The 26773-nt window shown below is 38.4% G+C and overlaps 1 protein-coding gene across 1 annotated transcript in view; it reads right to left on the bottom strand.

Annotated features, from left to right (window-relative positions):
* Window positions 1-8922, bottom strand: part of IQSEC1 (IQ motif and Sec7 domain ArfGEF 1) — a 2803266-nt gene extending 2794344 nt beyond the window's left edge. The window contains exon 1 of the mRNA XM_044078078.1: window positions 8852-8922. The gene's annotated coding sequence lies outside the window, so the exon portion shown is untranslated. The remainder of the gene's footprint in view (window positions 1-8851) is intronic.
* Between the last annotated feature and the right edge of the window lie 17851 nt (window positions 8923-26773).

Here is a 26773-nt window from a genome sequence, read left to right as displayed (position 1 = left end):
TACTGTTGCTGTTTTCCACAATCTGCTGGAACAAAGGCAGTTCCTCAGGCTATGGTTAAAGAGCATGCTAAGTAGGTCTGCTATGTTCTGTTTTAGATTGCTTAGTAAACAACTTGGGATGTTGTCTGGTACCACTGAGACCTTGTTGTTAGCCTTGGAGAGTGCAGATATGACCTGATCTGTAGAAACTTGGTAGAGGACTGTTGTCAGGTATGCTTTGAGGTATGGCTTGTTGTCTAGGGGGTGAAGTCTGCACCAAATTTGTCAGCTATCAGGTTGGCAATTTCCTCCAGTTCAGATTCATGTTTAGATTCCTAGCATTAAGCATCAGAATCTTGAGTTTACCTCCAGTGGAGCTTTTTACATCTGAACTTACATTGCTTGAAATAGGCACTATGGGGCAAGGGGCTTTGCCAGTATCCAACAGACTAGAGGACACAGGTGCAGACCATCTCTGGCAAAGCAGCATGGCCTGTAAACCTATCATTCTAGGCTGAGAGATACTGGATTACCCTGGATTGACACCAGAAGCTAATCCTGTTGTTGATGTTGATCATTTCTTGTTTATATTGTGGCATCATCCTGGGTGATGACACATTCTACATGTACATTCACTGTGTAGTTCATAGTGCATCATTTGATATGTGATTAGTGTTCATGCTAAAACTGTCTTCCTTGACATGTCCTCATCTGCTGTACATTACCGTGTTTCACCTTTCTTTTTATCCTGTGTTCATTCATACACTTCATCTGTGTGTCACTATTCAATACACCCACTTCCCCTGACTGTTTAGTTATAATGCAGTCTATGTGCCATTACTGATCATTCACACAACTTTTGCTCAGTATGCCTGAAACAGGTTTCCACAATACTCTGCACTGTATACACTGTCATGTAATGTGTTGGAACTATATACATTGCTTTATTAATAACCCGGGTAATCACTCTGGCATTACACACAGACCTAGTGTGCCAGTAGGTAAACAGGTTTACATGAATGCTGCTGTCTGTGTTGCTTTATATGGTTTCCTGGCCAGCAACACTATTACTAGCTATGAAACCGTGTTTGTTTATGTTTAAGCATGGTGTGTAGCATGCATATGCAATTAGCACTGCTATTCACCATGCAAAGATGTAAACTCCATGTAGGCTTCGCGGTAAGCCTACACAGAGTTTATTGAATCCCCAAGAGACTCTTCAAAAGAAGCACAGTGCAACTGTTTCTCCAACATCACATAATAATAATCCCCCTTGCTGCTTCTGTGCTTATTTCTACCTCTTGCATTTAAATTCATTAGAGCTATTTTGTTAAAGTCCTTCTCACTCAGTTTAACTATTACGACTGTTAATGTTGTGTTGTAATATAATTGTTATTGCATGTTCCTGTATTTACCATGTCATATTACTTATTTTTCTGTTTTCATATATTTATTACTCTAGTGTATTAGTATTCTGTACTGAATGTATTGGCTGAGTGAGAAATAATTCCTTTTAGATCTCATAATCCAGTTAACATATGTAAATAAAGAAATAATGTGATACTGAAGATATCTACTTAACATGCATCTCCTCACATTACACATCCAAGAAAATATTCTATGGTCAATAGTAAAAATTACAAGAAAAGATTTAGTTTACTTCTATGAAATTACCTCTTCAGATTGTCCAGTTATCTATAAAGGTAAATCACTTTTCAGCACCTGCCCCTTCTGTGACTATCTGTTTCATGCATGACTCCCACATTGCCTGCAATGTTTTTTTTACACACTGTGCATGTGCTAGCAGTATTTAGCTGACCCTGAATAAATACATCACTGCTTACATAGCCACTGACAATCAGGGCTTAAGACTTTAATAAATCGTTAAAACCAGTCTGTGGGACAGAGGGATACAGCCCAGACTATTACTCTTACCTCATATATCTGGTCTGTTCCTCATAAAATATGTGGTTTTCTGGTGAATCACTGAGGACTGAAGTCATTAAACAATGAAAGACATTTGAGTTTTAGACTTCATATCCTTCAGAATATGCTAGTGCACAACCTGTTGTCCTGGAGACTTTCATAGCTTATAAGAGCAACATTTAAATACTGTCCCTGATTTTGGACCTTTGTTCCTCCATTATTTTTTGGCTTTGTCCAGAATTCTTAAACTAAGAGGTTGACGGGTATGCTGTAATGCAGAAAACCCATGTTCAGTTAGTGGCACAGTGAGTAGCTGTTACTGACTCATCCATTTAGGAGGAAGGGGGTATCTCTGGCATACTGTGTAGGTGACAACCAGCAATGGGTGTCACATCTTCATACCTGCAAAGCAAAAGCCATGGAATGCATGCTGCCAAGGGGCATGCAGGACATGGCAACCAAAAATGCAGAGTGTGTGTGTGTGTGTGTGTGTGTGTGTGTGTGTGTGTGCACGCGCGTGTGGAGACATGCCTCACTAAGGTCATGCAGCACCGTGGAGCTCAAGGCAGAAATGAAGTTATAGTTCTAGGGTTAGATTTTTCCACAGGACCTTTTAGGTGGCATCCTCCCTACCAACTGACTTTCATCATCTTGTGTAATGAATATGCTAAATGGGTCTCCTGGGCAGGAATGAATGGGCTATAGTCAGGGGCACTGATATACTGTTCTCAAAAAGCCATGAAATATAGGAATTAAACCCATAATTTTTAAATGTAATTTTCCAATCATTAACATGATTTCATCATAATTTTCTTGTGCAACTGTATATATATATATATATATATATATATATATATATATATATATATATATATATATATGTGTGTGTGTGTGTGTGTGTGTGTGTGGATATGCACAAAAGTATAGCAAATTCTGTGCACAGAATATTCAGTAAAGTAAGCTGATAATATAAGTTTTACCAGTAATGCTATTTTCTGATTGGTTAGGTATGGTTTATGTGCATTTTATTTCTGTTTTTTTTCACTCTTATAGGTTCATAGGTTGATACTAGGCTATCGGCCCTAGGGCCTATACAAGCCTTGCCATAACAATTCGGCAGAATTTGATAAGTTATTTGGAGTCATACATTTCCTGTTTTCTTGTATAATATATTCACTGATGTATTATAAACTCTAAGAAGTTTTCAACTCCCTAACATTTATTTTATTGGCCAGTAAGCTAATTGCTGCTGCATCATGATTCCTGAAAAGGAGAGAAGAGTAGGCTTCTTTTATAGCCTGCATGAAATTCAAGATGGCAGAAGTGCCAGTATAAGTGGCATTACCATGAAAAAAAGTATTCAGAGATTTGACATGCAAGATTCAACTGTCTTGCCTGGTAACTCATAGTTTCCAGAGTTGCAGTACATTTAGCCAGCACCTTCAAATATTTTTTATGGCTCCTGTGATGTTTGGAACTATTTCTAATGTGGCTTCTTTTATACTTTACTCTTGCAATAAAGGAATGCATCACTTTTGCATATAAAATTATAAAACACTCACACACACACACACACAGACACACACACACACACAGATTAAGGTCTTCCTAATGTTTAGTGAGTCCCAGTGAAGTGAATGGCACATCAGCGAACATATGCTGTCAAACATCCTCTTCCACAATCGGCCAGTATATCGACAGCAAAACATTGCGTTAACCTTCTACAAAATAACAAGGTGGTGCCAGGGTCTGGACATATGTAGGTTAAGTATAATGTTTGAAGCTGTTGCTATCTAGCTGCTTGCTGGTATAGCGGATCCCATAGCAGACTATAGTAGCCCATGTCTATTGTGGGGAGACTGCCAAGCTTTACAATTCTCCCTACATTCATGCATAATTAGAGCTGTGGATCTATTTGATAATATAGCAATGCAGAAGTGCTGGGTTGGCTCGATTTTGTTTTTTTTGTCACTTTGAGTTTGTGCTGCACAGTATGTTTGCTGCATTCATTTCCTTATGTCTTTTTCTTATAGCTGGTTATCAGGCAATGTGAAGTAATATGTTTCACCCTGTGTATATCCAATTGTTTCTTCTAGTTTTGTGCACCTTGAAGTAAGTGAAGAACCATCTTTTTGAGCTTAAGGTAATCATACTGAAAATAACTTTCCCTCACCTTACCAGTCAGAGCCTCACTATGTTCACCAGTAGATTACCTTCATCCATGCCAAAACTATTACCACATCACTCCAAACTCTTCAGCATTAATAGTGCTTGTTTTTTAAACTAATAAACACCTGTGTTCATACCATTCTTTTTATCATATTTTAGAATCCAAGCCTTTGTTTACTAACTCAGGTGTTATGTTCCATCTTTGTCATCTCAACATATTACGTGCAATATGTGTGTAATGTCCAGCAGTAAAAGTCATAATTCATCTTAATCCTCCTTAAAAAGCCTTCTTAGTTCTCACCTTTGTAAGTCTGAAAGTCACGTTACTTGGTATACATGTCAGAATACTCTTTACTTAATTGTTCATGTCTCTACTTAAAAAAATGTAAGGTTTTCTTCATTTTTGGTCTGCCTGTTTGTCATGCCCCCAAAGAATTTCATTAAAATTATACTCCCTAGCAAACTGAATATTTGCTGTAATAGACATTAAATCTGTCATGACCCTTTGCTACTTTTTGTCTTGTTAACCTGACAAAGCTGCATTCTAATTAACTTCATTTTGAGCTCCTCTTACTTTCCAGTTAGTGGTGTAATTTTGGAAAGAATTTGGAAAAGTGTGTGTTACCAGAATATAATGTTGTGACCACCACCTGGAAAATCTCCAAGGAGTGCATACGTGATCTGTTTTTTCACCCAAATATGGCTCACTAAAACCAATAAGGTCAGACACAGAAAAGAGTTAAGGAGATGCCCTCATTGTTTACAGGCTGGGAGAAGTTAGATTCAGCAGTGCTACTTAAAATAACAATTTTATTTTTATGTAATGATGGTATGCAAATCAACCATTTACTTACTTATTTTGAATTAATTAATCCATTCATTCGTTCATTCACTTATTCATTTGTTGACCAGGATAATCGAGCTGGGCATGAAGACCCTTTTTGGTAGAGGCCTGGGGAGAAAAGCCCCAGGAAAGCAGATATTATACAATAAAACAAAGAGGGCAGCACATGTTATGATTGCACTTGTATAGCTTCTGTTTTTGTTTATAGAGTGTCCATTGCTACTGCTGTTTTTTTTTCTTTCATTTCTACCTATGCAGTTTGATGGCCTGGGTATTGTTAGCTGGTTTAAAATACACTTATTGAACTTATCTGTTTAATATGATTGCTGTTTCCCCTTGTCCTTTTCTGATGGATACATTGTTGCAGCTTTTCAACCCCCTACTGTTACGTTATTAGCCTCCCTGTTCTTGCTAAGTTACAAAAATTGAAAGATTCCCCTGCCACCACTGTAAAACTTACTAGTCCTGTGATCTAAGCCTACCTGGGACCTCACACCTGCAGCAAAGACTCATTTGTGACAGAACTGTGATGTGACACACATCATTGTTACAGAATTCCATTGGCTGGACTTTATCAGCTTTTCTTGAATGGAATCCCTTTCACCTCATTTGTTATTTATATGTACTGTGTTGCACTGGTCCAGTCTCTTCTATGCAAGGCTTTGAGAATTTGTGGAAAGACTTGTGCTATGTAAATCCTGCTGTGCTGATCTTGGCATCCTCCTGGTATTCCAAACAGTGTCTTACAACAAAATGGAAAGAAACAAAGCTGCCTGAGCTGTGCTCAGTGCAGTGCCACTGGACTCGCTCTGTTATGAATGACTGCACAAGAACTTTTTTTTCTTCTGTAGGAATACTACATAATTCCATACAATTATAGTAACCTAAGCTTAAGCCTATGGAAACCAGTGCAGAGCACAGTAACCCCCTCCTCCCAAGCTGGAGTACAACCTGCGCAAGATATCTGTGCAACCCATCTCTGGGAAAATAGCCACCCACCCTAGCATTAAGCAAACCTGCCCTGACTAACCTTGTCATTACTATAACTGACTCAACTCTGATTAGTATAAACACCCCAGTCCCTAAATCACTCGTGAAACCATAAATCAGCACATCCACATGGTTTCTGTAGCCAGCTGGATTGAGATGGGGGTCTTGAGACAAGGTAACAATTATCTCATGCTGTCTGTTTAGTTATGTTTACAATCTCACATGCTTTACACAGCAATGTGCTTACCTGACTGTAAATTACATTACATACACCAATGCTGAAAATATTACCCCCGTTCTCTCCCCCATTTATCTAACGAATAATACCTGAAACTGACTCACCCCCACCTATCACACAGGACCAAGTCCTAAAAGAGCTATAAAAAGCAAAAAAATATTTCATTGGAGGTGCTGACAATATCCTACAATTCATTCTGAGGGTCATGAAGCATGTTGTAGCCATACTTCTAACTATGATGTTCAACCTCAGCCTCTGAATGACTTTTGTATCTGGAGAATGGAGAACAGCATAAGGGAAGTCCCTCTGCAGACCCAGGGAACTACAAACCCATAAGTCAGACTAGCCTCATCTGCAATGCTATGGAAAGACTTATCACGGAACTAATCGAAAAAGATATTGGAAACCTCCAAACACTACACCTCTTTCAATTTGGTTTTGTCAAAGGCAGGTCATACCTGGTGGACTTTTTTGAAAAGGTTGCTAGTGATCATAGATCAAGATCATAGATCATAGATTAGTACTAGGCTAACTGCTCTTGCGAGCCATTTTAAGCCTAGCCAATTATCCCCTGTGAGATTCAAACCCTGTACCTTGTGTTTGTAAGGCAAACACCTTAACCATTACACCACCCTCCCATCCCCAAAAGGGACGTTCCTTTCATGCACACACATTTACCCCCCTTCACATACACTTGCCACTTGCTGGATTCAAACCCCTACCTAGCTATGTTATGACACTAGAGACGGATGCATTAGCAGAGCGCGCTATTTGGATTACTGGATTACTGATGTGGATAAAGGTAAAACAGCACATACAGCGTACCTTGCCCTGGTTAAAACTTTTGACACAGACCCTCCCGAAGGCATAGCAGATAAACTATATAATATACAAATAAACCCCTGTATCACCTACTGCAGTACCAAGTGGCTCAGAGATTAGATACAGGAAATCAAAATAGGGAAAGCTACCTTCACAAAAAGACTAGTCACCAGTGCAGTCCCCCAGATTTTGGTGCTCGGACCTGTCTTGTTTGGCATCTACTTCTTATAAGAACAGGTCGATGCCAAAGGGCACTTGTTGACTAAGTTTGCAGATGACTGCAAGCTAAGCATAGTTACTGAGTCTCCAAGAGAATAAACCATCCTGCAGGAAGGCAAGTTAGAATCATGGACTAAAGTTAAATGCTACAAAGTGCATTAATTTTACCCCCCCCCCCCTAATAGAATTATCACATTGACAACACACGGCTAAGAGTTGACTCAGTTACTCAGGATTAGGGAAGCTATGTGGACAGTGATCTGACTTTCCAACCAACACGTGCCCACTGTGGTAAGGAAATCCTTCTATATTGTGGAACATATAAAGGAGGAGACTAATTCTACATCCAGGAATGTCAGTATCCCTCTCTACACAGCCCTCATTAAACCAATCATCGAGTATAATGTCCTTTTTGGCATGCATCTAGCTAGATTTTAATGCCTTTTTCACAAGCAGCAACTGGAATGCCCATAGAGTTACCTTATGAAAAAGTTTCGAAGCATGGGCAATATGCCCTATGTGGATCACATCAAAGCACTATCACTGTACTTGGTCTTCTACGTACTGCTAAGAGGTGACCTGTGTTTAGCATACAACACATCCTCTGCTGGCACCTACTTCACATTAGTAAGTCAAATGAAATCAGAAATACTCATTCCAGAGAATTGAACATGTACTGTAACATCAGCAGGACAGTCTTGTGGTACAGGTACATATTGAAGAAGAAACCACTGCTTTGGAACAAACTCATAAGCCACATAAAACAAATCTCATCCATGTCTGGATTTAAGCATGACTGTGATCAATAGATGGGAAAAAGGAAATTTATCCAGGACTGCCCCTTGAATTACTAATGGACAAAGGTACCTCCTGAATGTTTTACCCCATGCATAGGCCCCATCCAAACAATGCATAATTTTTCTTATGAATTTTCACCAGGTAATATGTAAACAAAGATCTGAGATTAGGTAAAGTTATCTTAAACACCAAACATATTGGGATAATTACATTTTAAGGACCAAACGGTTTATTTGGCTAAGTTTAAAATGGTCTGCAAGGGCAGGCAGCCTAGTACTATGTAATGATGCTGTGATCCTATTAGGTGGTAGAATCAATAAATGGGGTGGGAAGAAACACATACAGGATTGTCAGGAATCCCTGGCAAATAAGTCCTTACTAGTGATCATGTTCTGACATATATTTCGAGTACCACAGTTTGAACTGAGAAGGAAGAAGTGAAACAACTAGAAAATCATATTAGTAAAAAATAATATCTAGTATAAAAACTGCAGACCTGTATACATGATAAGTTTCAGATTTTGTTTTGACAGTTACAGCAACTATGAAATATTTTGTGAACCGAGCCAGTGCTAATGCAGTTGAGGAGGGTGAATAAACTTATGGTTCATACTGGTATTACTTAGCAGAATAAAATAATAGAAGTTTATTATTCTTCAATTAACTAAGTTTTCTAGAAGTCAAATGATACCGAACTGAAAATTAATTGGATTTTCTACCACTCATTCATCTTAACAAAATGCCACTAGGTCAACAAGGAAATGAGTTGTTCACAATGAAAGCCCTTGAATCTGAACTTGTATACAATATTAGGCATAAATAAAAGTAGATATGAAGATGCAAAGTGCTGATAACATATGTCCTACCTGAGCTGCTTATCGCTTGCACCTGATAGTCGTACGCCTTCTTCTGTGCTCTGCCTCTCGTTCTCCTTACCGCCAGGTTTGCTGTATTAAGAAATGATGACAATTATTAACACAGCTTAGTGTTGCATGATGCATTACTTACAACAAAGCATGCTGCTGACTGCCTGATGACGGAAATTAGGTCTTATCCGCTACTCTCAAGCGATGCACATGCAAAATGCATTTCATAAGCCCATTTACCAGTACCCTGCCTTTCTTTTCTGAGTAAAGCCAATCTTTCAGTACATGGCATTCCCTTCTGCACTAGTCACAGGAGAAAACAGAAAAGGGTCCAATACATTCACTTTCATTGGGACAGATTTTCCCTCTCTCTTTTTAATAGCTATGCATAGTAAAACTGTAGAACTTTTCTCTGATGAAATATCTTAAACTCTATAAATGATGCAATGATATATGCATGGTCTATGCATTTAGAACCATCTCCCAGTCTTAAAGAAAATACTGCAACACCATGTTAAGGTTATGTTTGACTCATTCAGGGTTCCTTATTCGAGGATAACACATATATTAAATTAATATTATTACTACTACTATTACAATTAATAATAATGTTATTTCTTAGGAATGCTTTCACATTATAATATGCTTTGTGCACATCTTCTCATTTATTAGTCTTTAGCAAGATATTTCAGGATTTGGGTGTAAAACTTTCATTTTACATATATACATTCAAGCCTCACTCATACAAGTGTAAGCACCTGTATATGGATGGTACCGGGTGTTCCTTACTGTGCAGATTTTCTTGTTTGTTTTCTTGGTCCAGCCCTGCACTCCTGTGTTTTTGTTGGTTTCTAAAGACCTGTACATTCAGTAAAAGGAAATTGTGAATCTAAAATACTTTGAAACAAATTTTTAATGCCAGGTATAATGGATGACATTAATGTTCAGTGCTATATAAGGATGAGTTATGGGTAACAGCTTTCATTAAGCTTTGCAGGTCATTCTACTTGCAAAGAAAACTGCCTTTATAAGTGTCTGAGCTAAAAACATGAAAGCACATCATCTGCATTTCCCTTTAGGACTTCATTTGAAAAGTGCAGTACACTGCAGAAGCATTAAAATGCACTATCATTCTTACGTTACTGAATGCTGAACAAAGAGAAACAGAAATTGTTCATGGTGTAATAATAAATGGTTCTGTTTAACCCTATGAAAACTCTGTTTCAGCTAATATTTTAAAGAGGAAAGGTGTGCTCCTTTGTGTTTTTTATTTCTTAATGCTGGACTCCTTCTTGCTTCATTGCACTTGGCTTCAGTACATATCCTTGTTAAGTACAAATCTTGTGTGTTGCAATGTGTCATGTGCCAGAACTCCCAAGGCAGGATGATGATTAGTTAATGCGTGTTACATAAGACATCCCAGCAGTACATCAAGAGAAACAGAAAGGCTGCAATGCATCTTTAAGAAACTTGTCAGCTATTTTGTTGCCTTAAATATTCCATGGGAAGTAAGCAGTTATATGAAGATAAGTCATTTCTGATTACCCACCCTGCTATTATATTATGTAGTATTATCTGGTGTACTAAATCTAGTGACTGAACTACATACAGCTTCATATTGGGCTTAATCTGTAGTCATATCTCAAGGTGACCATCACAACTGCATCATGATACGTGCAGAGACCAGCATTATGACCAGCCAAAATGAATGTGAAGTGGCTGGTAGTTTTTTCAATTTTTTTTGTTTTTGAAAATCCATGAAACAGCACTCAGCAGGAAAATTCTGCTTTCAAGAATGTCAGTGATTTTCTGTTAGTGTTTTGAGCCGGTTCTGGTGGATCAGAGACTATATTGTTTGGAGGCCAGTAGCTACCTCATTCTCTGTCAGCTACTTCTAAGGAAATAAAAGTGTACTTCTTGGAAGGTAAAATGCCTGTCTACCTGCTAAAACATGACCACAAAGAAAACTGACAGTGAACCCATAATCTGTTTATTTAACAGTAAAATGACTTGGATGCTCCAAATCATGGAATTAAAATTCACCATAAACTATCAATCAGAAGTGACTGAAGAGAGTGAGTTTTTTTTTTGCCTCTCGGCTGCTCTGTGGATTTGCTTCTTTACCCCTGGTGAGAACACTATGACCCATTCATTCCCAGGAAAGTGAGTAGATCTAGCCATGTGATAAAACAAAAAAGAAAACCTCTAATCTTTATCCACACTACTTTAAATATACCGATTAAGATTTCACAACAGTGAGGAAAAAGGCAAATTCACATAAACCACTGTGTGCGATCTCACATAAAACACATACTATTATCAGTTTGGAGCACTGCAGAAGTGAATCACTTCTGATTGGTAGTCTGTGGTGAACTTGAATTCCTCATTCCACCAGTCTTTATAAGCATTTAATTGTGCTGAACTCCCAAACTGAGCAGGCCTGTGTATGATAATAGCCTCATGTAAATTTGTATTTACCCATCCAGTCATCAAGGCTGGGCTTAAAGATAACCAAGGTAGTACTCTGCTTGGCCTGCAGTGGTAACCATCTATAGGCTGGGAACAATTTAGGAACCTATTTCCCTGAGAAGTTTTGTTCATTTGTTTATGCAGATTTAGATCCTAAGTGAGGACAATTGTAGAGCCACGGATTGTGCAAAGACATAGGAGGTCAAATGGGACTAGGTATTTCATGGCTTGGAAAGTGAGGCACAGGTCACCTTGGAGCAGCTAGTCAACTATTGAGTTTAAGGAAAGCAGTACCAATCTACCAGCATACTAGAATAATTTAAGGCCTTTAGTACTCTTACTTAAAAATCTTTGGTGACTTTCCAGCTGAGTGATATGCTTGGATTTCTACATAGCAAAGGGTGCATTATATTCAATGATGGGAAGAGTATAGTGTAGGATGACTTTTATCTTGAACATAATCCCTTGGAAATTAACTGGGCAATATAGAAGGATTTCAAGTCTGTGGTGGAAACACGATGGATGGATGAATGAATGTGAGAGAGAGCTGTTCTCATAATTAACCAGGTCTTCTATGACTGTATATGTCTGAAGAGGAGCACCTTTTATAACATAGAAGTTTGGAGGAGCATTTTTGCCAATTGCACTTTTTTAACATTTAGTTTGAGACAGTTTTCAGTGCAAGTATGTGCATATTTCAGCCTTTACTGGAGCTGTTTTCTATCACTGTATAAGTGGATTTCAGTGCCAAGCTTGCAGCCAACATCAAACCTGGTCAACAACACTTCTGGAATAATGGATTGGATGTCTACAAAATAAATTCAAATACTAAACATTAGAGGGCCCAGCACCATTCTTTGTGGTACCCCACTGGTTACAGTTTTATGTCTATAGAGGGAGCCATACAGTTTTATAACTTCGGATATGCTGTATTGCCAATCTGCAGATAGTACAGGAGGTTTAGATTAAGTTTTTCTATTTTTTCAGTAATACCACTGTGGATAATAGTATTAAAAGTTGTGGCCAGGCTGAGATAAGCAGTGTTCACTGACTGACTACTGTCCACAGTGTCTGTAACCCTTTCAAAGAATTTTATTAGGTTCAGGAGACAAGACCTGCTATTCACAAAACCAAACTGATTCAGGTCTAGATCAGTTAAGTTGCCTACATCTGCATACATGAGTTCTGCTATGATAACATTCCATTGTTTTGTATAGAAGGCTGGGGAGGCTAAAAGGCTTGTAATTATATGGGTCAGTTGAGGGTGCACCCTTTTGTAGGGGCGTCTCAGTTGCTGTTTTTCAGGCTTCAAACATAAATCCTGTAGACTGGCTCAGGTCAAACAGTTTAAAGACGTGCTGAAGTAGTGCATGCATGGCAGTAATAAGAATGCAACCTGGTGTGTTGTCTGAGCCCATGGAAGTTATTATTGTTAGCCTTTAACAGGGATTTAAAGACGTATTCAAGGTGACATTAGGGCAACAATCTGGGCAGACAGAGTGAAGTTAGTACTAAATTTGTCTGCAAACATATTGGTGATAACCTCGGGGTCAGAATGTATGATATTACTATGCATGAGCTCATTGTAATGGTAGGTAAGAAAAGGTAGTTTCCTTTCAAGTGCAAAAACCTAAATCTCATACTTGGCTTTACATTTTCTTATAGTGGTCAAACGTTCCTTGCCGGCATGTTTCACAGTTGTCTTCAGGTAGCGAGTTGGAGATTCATTTCTTTACAGCTTTTCAACACTTTCCTTTTTTAGCAATACTGTTTATCAGTATAAGATCTGCACCAGAGAGGATTATTTCAGAATTTTCCATTATATTTAGGAAGGATGGGTATGGACTTTTCTGTGCAGCTGTTTAGACGCTGGTAAAATTTGGAGGGGAATGTGGCAGCCCACTCAGATGGGCTCATTTGTGGTACATTTTTCAGAATTTTACACAAGGCTTCTGCACAATGAAGTAGGTTTTCCAAAGAATAGTTCTTAAAGATGGTATCATTTAGTGGCTGAGAAGTACCACTAAGCCTAACAGAGAGGATACCACATATGTAGTATAGATTTTAACAAGGATGAGGAAATGTGGGGTGGAGTACAGCCACAAAAGAGGTTGGTAATTACCAGATCAAGGATATTAAAACCCTCTAGTGGATATTTTTATAATTTTTCCCAGTGTATTTGTACTAACAAAGTTTAGGAAATGCTGAGCATATCCATTTTAAATAAATATCCTAATCAATACCTGGTCAATTGAAATCCCTAACAAGAATGTATATATTTTGATATTTAACCTTGCAATTGTGTTAAGATAATTTCTGTCACATTTAGAGAAAATTGACGGGGATCTGTAGCTACTAATTTAGACATTGTATTTGTTAAGGGTGCTTGGGTTCTCCAGGAGTTTTAAGTTAGGATTATAGGTAGCATGATGACAGGTGGTTGTGCTCCTGACAAATAAAGATACTTTCCTAAAGATGGCCAAAGGCCTGAAGGCATGATAGACACTTAACCATGCTACAGAGGGAGTGCTATAACTGCAATGATATCATACCTCAATAACTACACATACATGAATGTGTTTGAATTACAGAAGTGCCTCAGATTCTGGTATTTCTGTTGAGACTCCTAGCACTGAGTAGTGCCAGTATGATGATGATGTCCTAGTCTGAGTTTAAAATTGGTATTTAGGAATGCCCATTCTGCCTAGAAAAGACAATATGGAGGAGGTACAGGCTTTATTCAGTATGCAGAAGCACTTGTCTGAGAGGTGTGAGCTTTCTCTGGTGAAACAGAAAGTCTTATCCTCCATCTCATCCCAGGCCAACAAATGTTGGATCTCCATAGAATGACACTAACTACTGCACTAAGTGTTGAAGCCAGTTATCTTTTTATGAAATCTAGGCATCACTTATGGTGAAAGCTAGCTAGTACTTAAGACTATTGACAAGGCTAGCTAGTACTTATGACTAGTGACTTTTATCTCTCTAACACATGCATAGTAAATTGCATCATGTCTCTTTGCATATCCCTCGGAGTGGACTGCCTCAGACTATTCACTTCAACATGGGCTACTATTAGTTTGCAGACATATTTCTCTGGTTTAAGGGACCATGGAGTCCTTCTGACATCACGGATCCTAGCACTGAACAAATAGCTTACAGTCACCCTATTCTTCTCTAGTCTGGTGACTGTGATTGTATGATTAACTGCAGAGTCAGATGTGACTAAAACATGTTCCTATATAGAAGCAGACTTTGTTGGGCTTGTGGCCTATTTTCCTAGTGACTCTTGGATCCGCAGTATGTTTAAGTAGAATAGGAATAGGCATCGCCTTGTGCGCTGGAGTCTGGCATCTTTTAGAGTGTGTTCTAGGTGGCTGAAGATTTTGACAAAATTTTCTTTACAGACTCGGCATACATTATAGTTCTAGTAGTGAATTACAACTTGCGTGGTATTGTACGGGCATGATGCTTACTGACAATGGACTAATACAAGAGGCCTGCTAACATGCATCATAAATGCCTGCATGTTGTGCAGGTTGTACTATCCTTTGGTATAAGCAATAAATGGCTGGTTAGTAAATGGTTGCTATACTGCCTTAGATAGCGATCACAATACCTGTTGAAGGGGTGAGACCAGACTACTGAGCCAAGCTGCCAGAATGTACAAGATAAGGGCCTGTTGTAGTTTTCATTTCATGAAAAGAGACTAGAATAGTAGACCCTGAAGATTTAAGGATGAAGTATTTAGGGTAATACTCTAACATCACGTTGAATGGTAACTAATCTACAAACAGATGGAATTAAGTTTGCCAAGAAAGATGAATAGCAGTGATCTGCACAGTGGCTACTACCTGGCTAACTAGTGCTGGTCTCACTGCATATATACACAGCTAGGGATCACTTTCCCTTTGCTCCACCATCACCAGAAACATTAGTACTAATCTCAAGCTGTTTGTGAAAAATAAGTCATTTACACATTTGTGACTAGCAGTCGCATCTCATATATTACAGGGGTCTACAGGCTTGTTGTAACCCATACCTCTCAACTGTCCAGATTTTCACAGAATGTCCAGATTTATGCCTCATATTTCTGTCTGTTCCCTATAAAATTTGTGGGTTTTTTGGCACTTACTGAGGATTGACTTTACTATGTAATGAAAGACATTTGAGTTTCAGACTTCATTTATTTCAGAAAATACACGGTAACACAAAACCTTTTACTCTAGAAGCTAAGTGTATAAGATCATATTTAAAATCAGTCCCTATTTTGGGCCTTTGTCCCCCCATTAATTTTTTGATTTTGTCTAGATTTCTTCGGCTAAGAGGTTGAGAAGTAAGTTGTAGCCTTCTCTAGGTAGGTGCCCTAAATGGCACATACAGCAACTCAGCACAGTAGAGAAACAAGCTTCACAACAGTCCAAAATTTAAAACCAAAGAGGTTTCCACCAAAATTGCAATCAGATCAGGCAGAGACTCCCCCATCACCACACACACACACACACACACACACACACACACACACACACACACACACACACACACACACACACACACACACACACACACACACAGCCCAGTGAAAGACCATCAGGAATCAATGTTCATCATCTCACAAGAGCAAATCAGTACAGTAACCCCAACCTGACTCCTGAAGAGAAGGTTTTGCACATTGTTGTGATCAGCAGTCTCAAAGAAGGCTAGGAGATAGTGTTCCTCTGCTCCTTCCCTCAACAGGAACAAAACAGAAGCATTAATACCAAGCTGATTCCTGTAGATCATTTTATAGGTTCTTCAGTGATATGTACTCTTTTCCAAGGTGTTGTATATTTTAAAAGTAAGATAGGAAAAAAGGGAGTTAATATTCATGTTACTGCTGTGTGCACTGAGTGGGGTGGGAAGATTTGAAAGAGAAGGTCACAGAAGCTTTAATTACTTAAAGAAAGAAAAGTTAAAAGTATAATTACATTGTTAGAAATAAATGGAAATACTATAATAGATTCATGGTGGATTGAACATGCATTTAATTGATATTTTGTAACAGCAAGTAGCAGTAATATGTATGTGACTGATTATTTATGTTTACTGGATACATCTAATCATGTATATCTAACGGTTTCTGCGGGTCTTATAGTTAATGTTTTCAGAACAATTCAAATAAGCATTGCTATGAGACCAGATAGCAGTCCACCTATCATGGTTAAAAACTTGAAAAATAATACCTATATATTTTTAAGAATCAATTCCAACATTATCCTGCATGTCTAACTCCCTTTTAGATAAGTACATTGTTTTCTCATCCATTGAAGAGGTCAAATATTACCCCAATATATAAAAAGGGTAGTTGCAAAGATGTAAATAATTACAGTCCAGTTAGTCAAACTTCTATTAATGGCAAATGTTATGAAAGATGTCTATCAGAACTTATGGAATTTGATACAACATAGATTAATTTATTATTTATCAGAATGGATTCACTAAAGGCAAATTGACCCAGACTAATCTTATTGAATTCTATGATTTGGTGACTTATGCAACAGAAATGGGTTTAGATGTCTTAGTTATAATTTTGGATTTGACTAAGCTTTTGACATATTACATCATTCTAGAATATATGATATTCTGGCTAAGGATAACTATAATCCTTATTTAATAAATCAGATAAAGTTATTAGTAGGAAGACCAAGGTCAGTAGTTGTAAATGGTTCATAGGTTCATAGGTTCATAGGTTCATACTAGGCTATCTGCCCAAGGGCATTTATAAGCCTAGCCCATAGTTATGTTTCGGCCACCCCTTTAGTTTGAATAAAAACTATGCCTATCATTTTGCTGTGCCTCTGTCAAGCAGTGACGCTGAAGTAATCCCTGGGGTATATCTGCAATCTCCCATCCATTGGTCAAGATTCCTCTTGAACAAGACCAGAGAGGTGCTCTGCATTTTGTTCCACAGCATAGGGAGTCTCTGGGTGATGAATCTGTCCCTCCAGCACGTTCTATTTATAACGTGGTGTCAGGTTTAGTCTCCCGCCCTTGTGGTTCTGAGGGATCTAGATTTTTGAGGTGAAGCATATTCATCAAATCTGGGTTTGACATGGCCTTATATGTCAGGCACAGGTCACCTCTGAGCAAGCGGTATGAGACTGAATAGAGCTGGAGTTCTTTCAGTCGGGCAGCATAAGACATATTTTGAGACCCTTTATCCTTTTGGTGAGGAACTTTTGGGGCCTTTCAAGCTGCAGCAGGTGTCTGGTCAGATACATTCCAATCATAGGTCTAATAAGTGATGAGTACAGGGGACGATGACCTCCCTTGATCTTGTTGTCAATCCCTTCATGATCAGGTGGGTGATATAAAAGGTTTTCCTAACTACTTTGGCAACATGAGTGTCAAGCGAAGGCTACTGTCAACCTGGGTCCCCAGATCTCTGATGACTTTTTCTGTGCTCAGTGGATTGCCACCTATATGGTAGCTAGGGGTAGCCTTGTTTTTCCCAAAGGGTATGACTATGCATTTTAGGCCATGGCTCTGGCACCAGTTATCCATTTCTGTGAGGCCCTTCTGGAGGATATCTGTGTCAGATGTAGTTTGCAGTCATCTGCAAACTTTGTCAGCCATAACCCTCCTGTGTTTGCTTGTACTTCAGAAAAGTAGATGCCGAACAAGAGTGGACCCAGGACTGAGCCCTGTGGGACACCACTTGTGACAGGCTTTGAGTCTGACATGGCTCCAGCAACTCTGACCCTGTGGGTTCTGTCACTTAGCCAGTTTGCAACCCATCTTGTGATGTATGGGTTTACATTCAAGCTGATGAGTTTTATGATACCTGAGTGTGGGGTATTGTGTGAAGGCCTTTGCCAGGTCGAGGTAGGCTGTATGGACTGCCTTTCCCTCATCAATGGCCTTGGTGACTGTCTCGAAAAAGTCAACCAAGTTTAAGAGGCAGGATCTGCCTTTGACAAAGCCAAACTGAGTTGGATCCAAAGTCTGCAAGTTCCTATGTCTTTATTTATGAGTTCCATTATGATCCTCTCCATGGCTTTGCAGATAAGGCTTGTCAAGCTAATGGGTAATTTCCAGGGTCTGTGGAGGCACCGCCTATCCTGAGGTGAGGCTAAGATTAAACAGCTGTCCTAACTGTGGGTTTAATTCCTCATTGAGTTCATGAAGCACACAGCCGGGGACACCATCCGGTCCCATGGATGCTGTGTTTTTGCCTTAGTGAGGGCAGTTCTCACCTGGGCGTTGGAGATGTTTGGGGGCTACAATCCTCTGGAATAGATATCTCTCCTTTTGGGGGAGGAGGGAGAAGTTTGCACTGAACCTGTCAGCCAGTATGTTGGCAATGTGTGTAGGTTCAGTAATTTTCACATCATTTTGAACTAATTCTGAGCATATCTGGGAGTTTCCTCCTAGGTTTCTAACATAGCTAAAGAAGGCCTTATGATTCTCTTTAGAGTCCTTGGCGATTTTTCTCTCAAAATTTGCCTTGGATGATTTTATGAGAGCTCTTAGTTTTTACTTATAATGATCAAAGGTGTCTTACCTTTCAAGGATTTTGCTCTATCTTGTAGTAGCTTCCTCCTTTTGTTGTAGAGCTTGTTTATGGCTGGGGTCCACCAGACTGGGCGCTTGCCTTTGGTACAGAGAGTCTTAGTTTTGTTTGGGATTGCCTGATCCATGCAGTCCTGTAGGTGCTGGTAGAAGGCATTTGTAAGTGATTCAGTGGTTTGAGTAATGTTTACCACTGGCTCAGGGGCCTTAAAGGAGACCACACTAGTTTTTAGAAGTGTGAAATCGGCTTTTGAGAAGTTTTTCACTGTGGTCTTTTTGTTTCAGGTGGGATGAGGACCTCCAGCGAGATTAGTTTATGATCTGATCTCACCAGTGAGGGTATTACTCCGGTGTTGAACATTTTGATCCCATGTTCGTGATGATGAGATCAAGTATGTTTTCTCCTCTTGTGGGGATGGTGACTAGTTGTTCCATGGCATTTGAGTTTATGAACTCCAGGAATCTTTGGGTTAGAGTGTTCGGGCTTGAGTAGTGTTCCCAGTCTATATTAGGGTAGTTAAAGTCACCTAGTATGATGGTGTTTGGAGATACATTTATCCCCTCCAATGTTTTCAGGAAGGCCATGTGAGGTTCCTGAGTTTGAGAGGGTGGCCTGTAACATGCTACAAATTGCAGAGCAGTCTTGCCTATGGTTAATTGCACCTGGATGGTCTCCGATGCATCAACCAACCTTGAGGTGTGGGTGTCCTTTATGAATATGGACACCCCCCCTCCTTTCTTGGTGTTGTCCGGATTTTGCTCTGATTCACTTCCAGTATTAAAAAGTAGTTCCACAGGGTCCTGTGTTTGGAGCAATGCTGTCTAATACTGCATAGTCCACATTTCCAAAGAATAAAATAAACTGGTATAATACCTATGCAAATGACTACAAGTTGGGCATGGTGTTAAGTGATAATGAATATTATGAATCTGTTCATGGTTATTTGGCTGATACAAGTAAATGGCCATTGAGTTTTGATATTAAATTTAGTTTGAATAAGACTAATTTCACATACTTTGGAAAGCATATTCCTAGGGCATTACTATCATTACAAGAAATGGAATTAAAAAGTTGAAAAATATGATGACTTGGGCATTCTGGTTGCTACAACTATCTCCTTTTCAAAACACATGGACTCAATTATGTATCAGGTAATCATATTGTTGAGAAACATTATATGAAGAGATGACATGTATTTAACTCATTTGTAAAAACTTTTATCAGACTTACTTTGAAGTATAATAATGCATTCATTATTTATAAAAATTAAATAGGCTGGAATCAGTATAGAGAAAGTTCACAAAAAGTATTTGTCATTATTATATATTAATTATTTTGATAGATGCAAAACAATGGGTTTGTTTACTATTCACTGCTGCTACTTCAGAGGTAAACTGATACAGTCTGGCAATGTAATACATATATTACTGGCTTCTATGAATTTGTATGTTAATAACAACTTTTAGCTTATATCTGTATTTCTCATTTGTAACTAATTGTAATCCCTGTATCTGGAGCTTTTCTCCTTGGGTCACTGTTGAAAAAGGGCACCTGCCCAGCCAGACTAACCCAGTTAACAAATGGCAAATAAATAAATCACTTCTAAACATATAAACATTCACATTATTCATTTTATATTACAAGAATAAGGGGAACATTTGTGGCAGAAAGAATACAGATATTATGGAATGAATCACCATTACAGATATGCTGTTCATCATCATTTAAGGTATTTAAGGAAAATATTGATAAGTGAGGGGGGAACTGGGTTTACCACCCAGCCTTCTGGGAACCAATGTTCCTAGATGGCCATAGGGCCTGAACACTGTGTATTTAACATATGGAATTATAAGGCCCCCCATTAATATTCCAAAACATGCATGCTGATTGGTCAGCATGCACGTTGTAAATCAGAGTTATAGTAATGGAAAAAGGTTCAGTCGCCCAAACTTTTTCCATTAGTATAACTCTTTTTTTTTTTTTTTCTTTTTACAGCAACGGAGAACTTTTTACAACCTGTTTCACTATGTTAATAGAGTTTAACATAGCGAGACAGCTTAATAAAAGTAACGGGGATCTTCCTATCTCCAATGCTTTTTTTTAAACGTGTCTCGCTATGTTAAATGGGTTTGACATAGCGAGACAGCTTTAAAAAAGCAAGGGAGATTCTCCGTTGCTTTTTTTAAAGCTGTCTTGCTATGTTAAACTCCTTTAACAAAGTGAGACACTTTGTAAAAAGCAACGGAGATCTTGCTTTCTCCGTTGCTTTTTTCAAAGCTGTCTTGCTATGTTAAATGGGTTTAACATAGCGAGACAGCTTTAAAACAGCAACAGAGATTCACAGTTGCTTTTTTTTAAAGCTGTCTCGCTATGTTAAACTCCTTTAACATAGCAAGACAGTTTGTAAAAAGCAACGGAGATCTTGCTTTCTACATTGCTTTTACCCACAGCTCTGATGTACTGCGTAAGCATATGCATGCACAGTACATCAGAACTGCCGCAGAATACCAGACAGCTGCGGAAGGGCAGCAAGGAGGCATTATACAATGCCATTATTTAAAAAAAGTAATTATTTTTTTTCTTAAATAATGTCATTGTATAATAGCAATAACCCACTTCTGGGTGTGGGTAATGCTGGATTTACCCACAGCTGTTTTTGTTTGGCAACTCGGGCTTCAGCCTCATGACCAAACCACACCAACCGTGGGTAAATCCAGCATTACCCACACCCAGGCGTGGGTTATTGCTATAATATCTAAGGGATGGTCTTCTGTGTCTGATCTTCTGGTGCTCACTAGTAGGAGCTGATGAGATGAGACTGGAAGGAGCTTCTAAAGTCAGATTTATAGTAGTCATGGGCAACTCAACAACCACAGAGTTTAAAGGTACAAGAGGGACAAGGAGTGTAGGTGGCTAATGACAATTAGTCACACAACATCAGCCGTCCCAGAGTAGTAATAATGTAAAGAAAAAAACAAAAACTATCTTCAGCATAATATCATTAAAGCAGGGGAGTCCTTAATTTGTAACACCTGCAGAATTTATGATTATTTTATTACTAGTTATGAACAGAGAACTGGACATTAACAGACAAAGCTGCATTCTACATAAGGTCCTCCACTCCAACTGAAATAATCTGCCTGACTCTTACTGGATGAAACATAAATGACTTCGCAAAGAATCTGTTTCACATGATGATAAAGCCCAGGTACTAGCTCTCCTTTCCACTACAGCATTTTTACCTTAGTTGAAGCATTTGCACTGAAGATTCTTCAGAGAAAGTTTCCTATGGCCACCATTTTGTATTATAAATGGCAGAGTGAAGTGGTGACTTCTCCAAAAATAGAACCATTTTGAGCAAGTCTGAAAGATTCATACTGACATATATGGGCCATTCATTGCCGCTTTTTGCCAGTATTAATTCTCTTAGACAGATGGCTTCTTTATATCATTCTTACAGCAGTATTTAAGCAGATCACCTACAAGCAGAAACCCATGGCTGTTCCATTAAGAGAGGACTTCCCTCAAGAGGCAGGATGGATCTATGCATCTGACCTAAACCAGCAAGCTAACAGGTAAACTATATACAATTTCTTTGGTACCCATTGAAGACTAATACAAATAATGTTAATCATTAATAGCACTAATGTGTAATTGATTCATTAATGCTCAAATTAATAATTAATATATGCTAAATTACCTATCACAACTCATTGTGACAAACTCGCTATCCCAGCTCATACTGAACAACTTCCCACCCAGTTCCCATACTGCTAAACTACCTAACTTATACTAATAAACTACTTATTTCTGTTAGGACCTATAAGCGACCTATCCCAGCAAATACTGGTAAACTACCTATCACTTCTAATAACAATAATGGAGATTTTCAGAAAACAACTCGAGATTAGATGTATATACAACTGGATGAATCTCATTGCTAGAAACAGTACTTCTTTAGCAACCCATTACATATTTACATCTTCAGAAACTCATAATCTGAATATTATTAGTAGTATTTAATGTACACTGTGACTTAATTCACCATGATAATGCAGATAATAAAGAAAACTCTGTAATGTTAGGAGCAGACATCTCTTATATAAAGTTATACATTTATTAAGAAGTCAGCCAAATTACAGAAGTATTTACTGCTAGTTGCAGTGGAGGTATCTGCTTCGAACTGCATGTGCTTTCTTGTGAATATTACACATAAAGGCAAGAATGTGCCCGTAACAAAGCTTCCTCTTACCTTCAACTTTAAATGTTAATAATAAAAGAACTTAAAGCAAAAGAAACAAAACATCAGTTTCATGTTCATCTTTATAAATGTACAGGTACTTGACTCAAAGGTCTTGGACCTGTGTATGCCCCAGGCAATTGGGATTAACCAGAGACACAGGCACTGTAGGTCACAGTCAAGCAAGAATGAAAGTGAGCATGTGGCACCAACTCACTCACCCACCCACCCAAGGGGGAGGCAGATAGCCGAGACCTAACATGGGAGTGTCATCTAGGAGATAACTGGAAATTCGGCAGGTGAACGTAGGAGCTAGGACATCATAAGAAAACTCCAACTACCCCGATAGATGTATAAATTATGGCCCCTCCCAGTCAGACCTCATCTTGGTGATGGGGAACAAATCGGATGATTGGCTGAGAGAGGGCTGATTAATGGATGGTGGGAGCAAAAAAAAAGGCTCATATATGTGCAAGCATGTATATATATTTATATATATATATATATATATATATATATATATATATATAGGTGCATGTGTGTGTGTCTGTGTGTGCAGTTCACCCAGTCTGTCAGTTCTCTGACAGTGTGAAGTGCTTTGGCATTAGATCAAAAGCACTCTTTACAGAGTGCTAGAAATGTCAAAAGGAGGAAGATTGAGTGCTTGTGCATATGGCAATTGTGGGTTTGGGTTTTAATGTCCAAACTCTCACATATATTAAAATATTCAGCGTTGGGGATGAGTGTGTTTGTAGATTAGAATTAGGGTAAAGGCAAGGAAAGGAATAGAATTAGTGTTTGTGTATGTGGTGCAATATGTAAAGTGTGTCTGAGTGGCTTGTCTAGTACCAATGTAATGGAAATAGTCTATCCAAAAATAAGGTGTAGGGTTGGGGTTGGCATACATTAGTGAGGATGAGCAGGGGGTTTCACCTTCTGTACCACCCTACTAATGTGTGTTAACCACAGTCTTAACACACTCGCACACGCACTAATTCCAATAACAAATCTTTTGGTATAGCCATAATTTTATTATTAAAATTCCAAACCCACACTTACCCATCCGCACTTGATCTTTTTTATTAACATCTGCAGCACTTAATGATGACACCATTCAATAGGATTCTCAAGCCATTCACTCTGCTGAAAAACTGAACATTTACCAGAGTAAATAAGACCCATATGAGAGTGTGCGTGCATATTTAGTTGTACAGCTTAAGTGCTGGGAATGGTTTACTAATAAACAGGAAGGACAATAGCAGAAAAAGAAAGCAAATAACAGAGGAAAAATAATCAGTGTTATAAATTGAAGACATGAAAAAGACTGTATACATAAGTGGTTGATATGTAGATAGGAGTTTTACCATGCTACTGCATTTTTGATTGGTCCATACAATGTTCTTTAGGAGGGACATCAATTCAACAAGATTTGTGTTCTAAAAATGGGGAATTGTGTAAACTTATGGTGCAGGCTAAAAGAGTCAGTTTCTTCCCATACCAATGAAATGGGGTACCTCGTAAGCAAAAATGAATATACTGCTTGTTTCTAGGCAGCTGTGGAAAGATGAACCAGGTAATAAAGTAATATTGGCTGCAACTCAGCTCAGAGTCATAAAAGCTTTCATGGAGAACACATTTTCCAAATTCTAATTTGGGATAATTTTGAAGTGAGTGCTCAGCGTTACCCATTAATTTTAATTTTACACTCCAATACAGAAAGCAAGCTGGGAGCCTTTTTTGAGTATGAAAAATTTCTCTCTCATAAAGGATGCAAACTGACTTTCAAAGCTACCAGAACTGAGCTGACCTCACAAGTGTTTCTATTTTGGAGGAACATTCCTATTTTCAGGCCTGATTTACTCCTGGTATTCCTATTTTTGGAGATATGTCCCTATTTTTTTACTTAATTTAATCCCCCTAATCACGAGTGATTTTTGAAGCTGTCTAGCACACAGAAACCACACTACATAACCAACATATTAGTGGCACCAATAAGTTAAAGAAAGATGACACCCATCTTATATCACCTCTTTCAGAAGCAAAAATAAATGACCTTGTATGGTGTAATTTTGCGATACAGTTAAAGTCTACAGATCTTGCACTGCATCTTTGGTAATATGTTTATATTTTCCATCAATTTTATCACTCTCTGGTTTTAAACACTTTTCTGAGACCTACTGGTAGCAGGAAAAATTATGAGCTATTTGGTATTCAAATTTTATGCTAATTAGATGTTCAGATTTTTTGCTGGATGTGCCTACTTTTCAGGGGCCTTGTTCCTATTTTCAATGTCTACAGGTTGAGGGGCGAAGGCAGTATGTAAATGTTGCTAGTAGATGTAAGATGTGGAAAATGCATAGTGCTTCATTATGGTAGCACAATTGCTCAGTAGAACATTTTTGAACAATGGAATCCAATATAATGTCGTAAAAGATTATACTTTAAAGCTGTGGATGGCTTTCAGATGGCACCTACTAGGTGCTTTGTCTGTATGAGGGCTTTTACGCTGGTCCAGGAGCATGAAAAGAAAGAAAGAAAGAAACAAACAAAAAGAAAGAAAGAAAGAAAGTGGAAAATAAATCGGTAAGTGGACATTGGCGAATTGGGGATGAGGCTTGGCTTTATCATGTACTGCGACTAGATTGGCTACTTGGTATTAAGGCAAGAAACAGGAATAAGAGATGTATTTCATAGTAGGTGCATTTGTGTGTGCATTAACTTTCAAGACTGGAGTAGGTATCACGTAGAAAATATATGAATCTCACAACTGGGTTTCAACTTAATTGCATTCAAGGCAAAGGCACATTCACCGCCAGTATGTGCTGCGAAAGAAGCTGACTAGGATGAATGAGGAGGATGGGATGAGTGTGTGCGCGTATATTTGTAGTACTGCTCTGTTTAAATTGATCTAAAAAGCAGTTTGGGAGAGGAAAAGTGACCTACTTACTGAAGGTAGCAAGAGATACCCCATGTCCCTAACTGCACCCCTCTAAATACACTTTGTAAGGAAAAAAAGACAAAGGAAGAAAAAAAACACTACTTGTGTGAAGACTACAACATTGTATATTTTGGTGAGATATCTCTGTGAGAGTAAAAGCAGCCAGGTATAAGCCCACAGATCCAGATAATGACTAAATGTTAAAGGCAATTATAAATAAATAAATAAATAAAAATCAAAGCAAATACCACTTGAAGGCAAGCTTTTATCAATGGCAAAACCTGTCTTGCATTATTACTGTACCTCTAAACCTCTTAGAGCAAGAAATCTGGGCAAAGCCATAAATAATTGGGGTGGGGTGGGGGGCAATTTTTAAATATTGCTCAGATAAACTTAGAAAGCTGACATAACAACATGTTTTGTGTTAGTATGAATTTTCTGAAGGGTATGAAGTCTGAAACTCAAATGCCTGTCATTATTTTCTGACTTCAGTCCTTAATAATTTGCCTGAAAAAACAAAACTTTTAAGAGGAACAGACCAAAAATGTAAGGCACAAATCTGGATGTTCTGTGAAAATCTGGAAAGTTGAGAGGTATGATAATTACTGCAGTGTGGCAGTAATGCAGAACTTTGGGGCAGGGAAAAATAAATGATGTTGCACATTCATTAACATTTTAAAAGGGACCAGGGAGAGGGGGTGGGAGAGGAATAAGAGAAGAAGC

This window comes from Protopterus annectens, chromosome 7.part0 (genome assembly GCF_019279795.1).
Source record: "Protopterus annectens isolate FY-2018-M chromosome 7.part0, PAN1.0, whole genome shotgun sequence".
NCBI classification, from domain to species: Eukaryota; Metazoa; Chordata; order Ceratodontiformes; family Protopteridae; genus Protopterus; species Protopterus annectens.
Note: the sequence above shows the minus strand (reverse complement) of the source record. Positions and strands in the feature narration are given on the sequence as shown.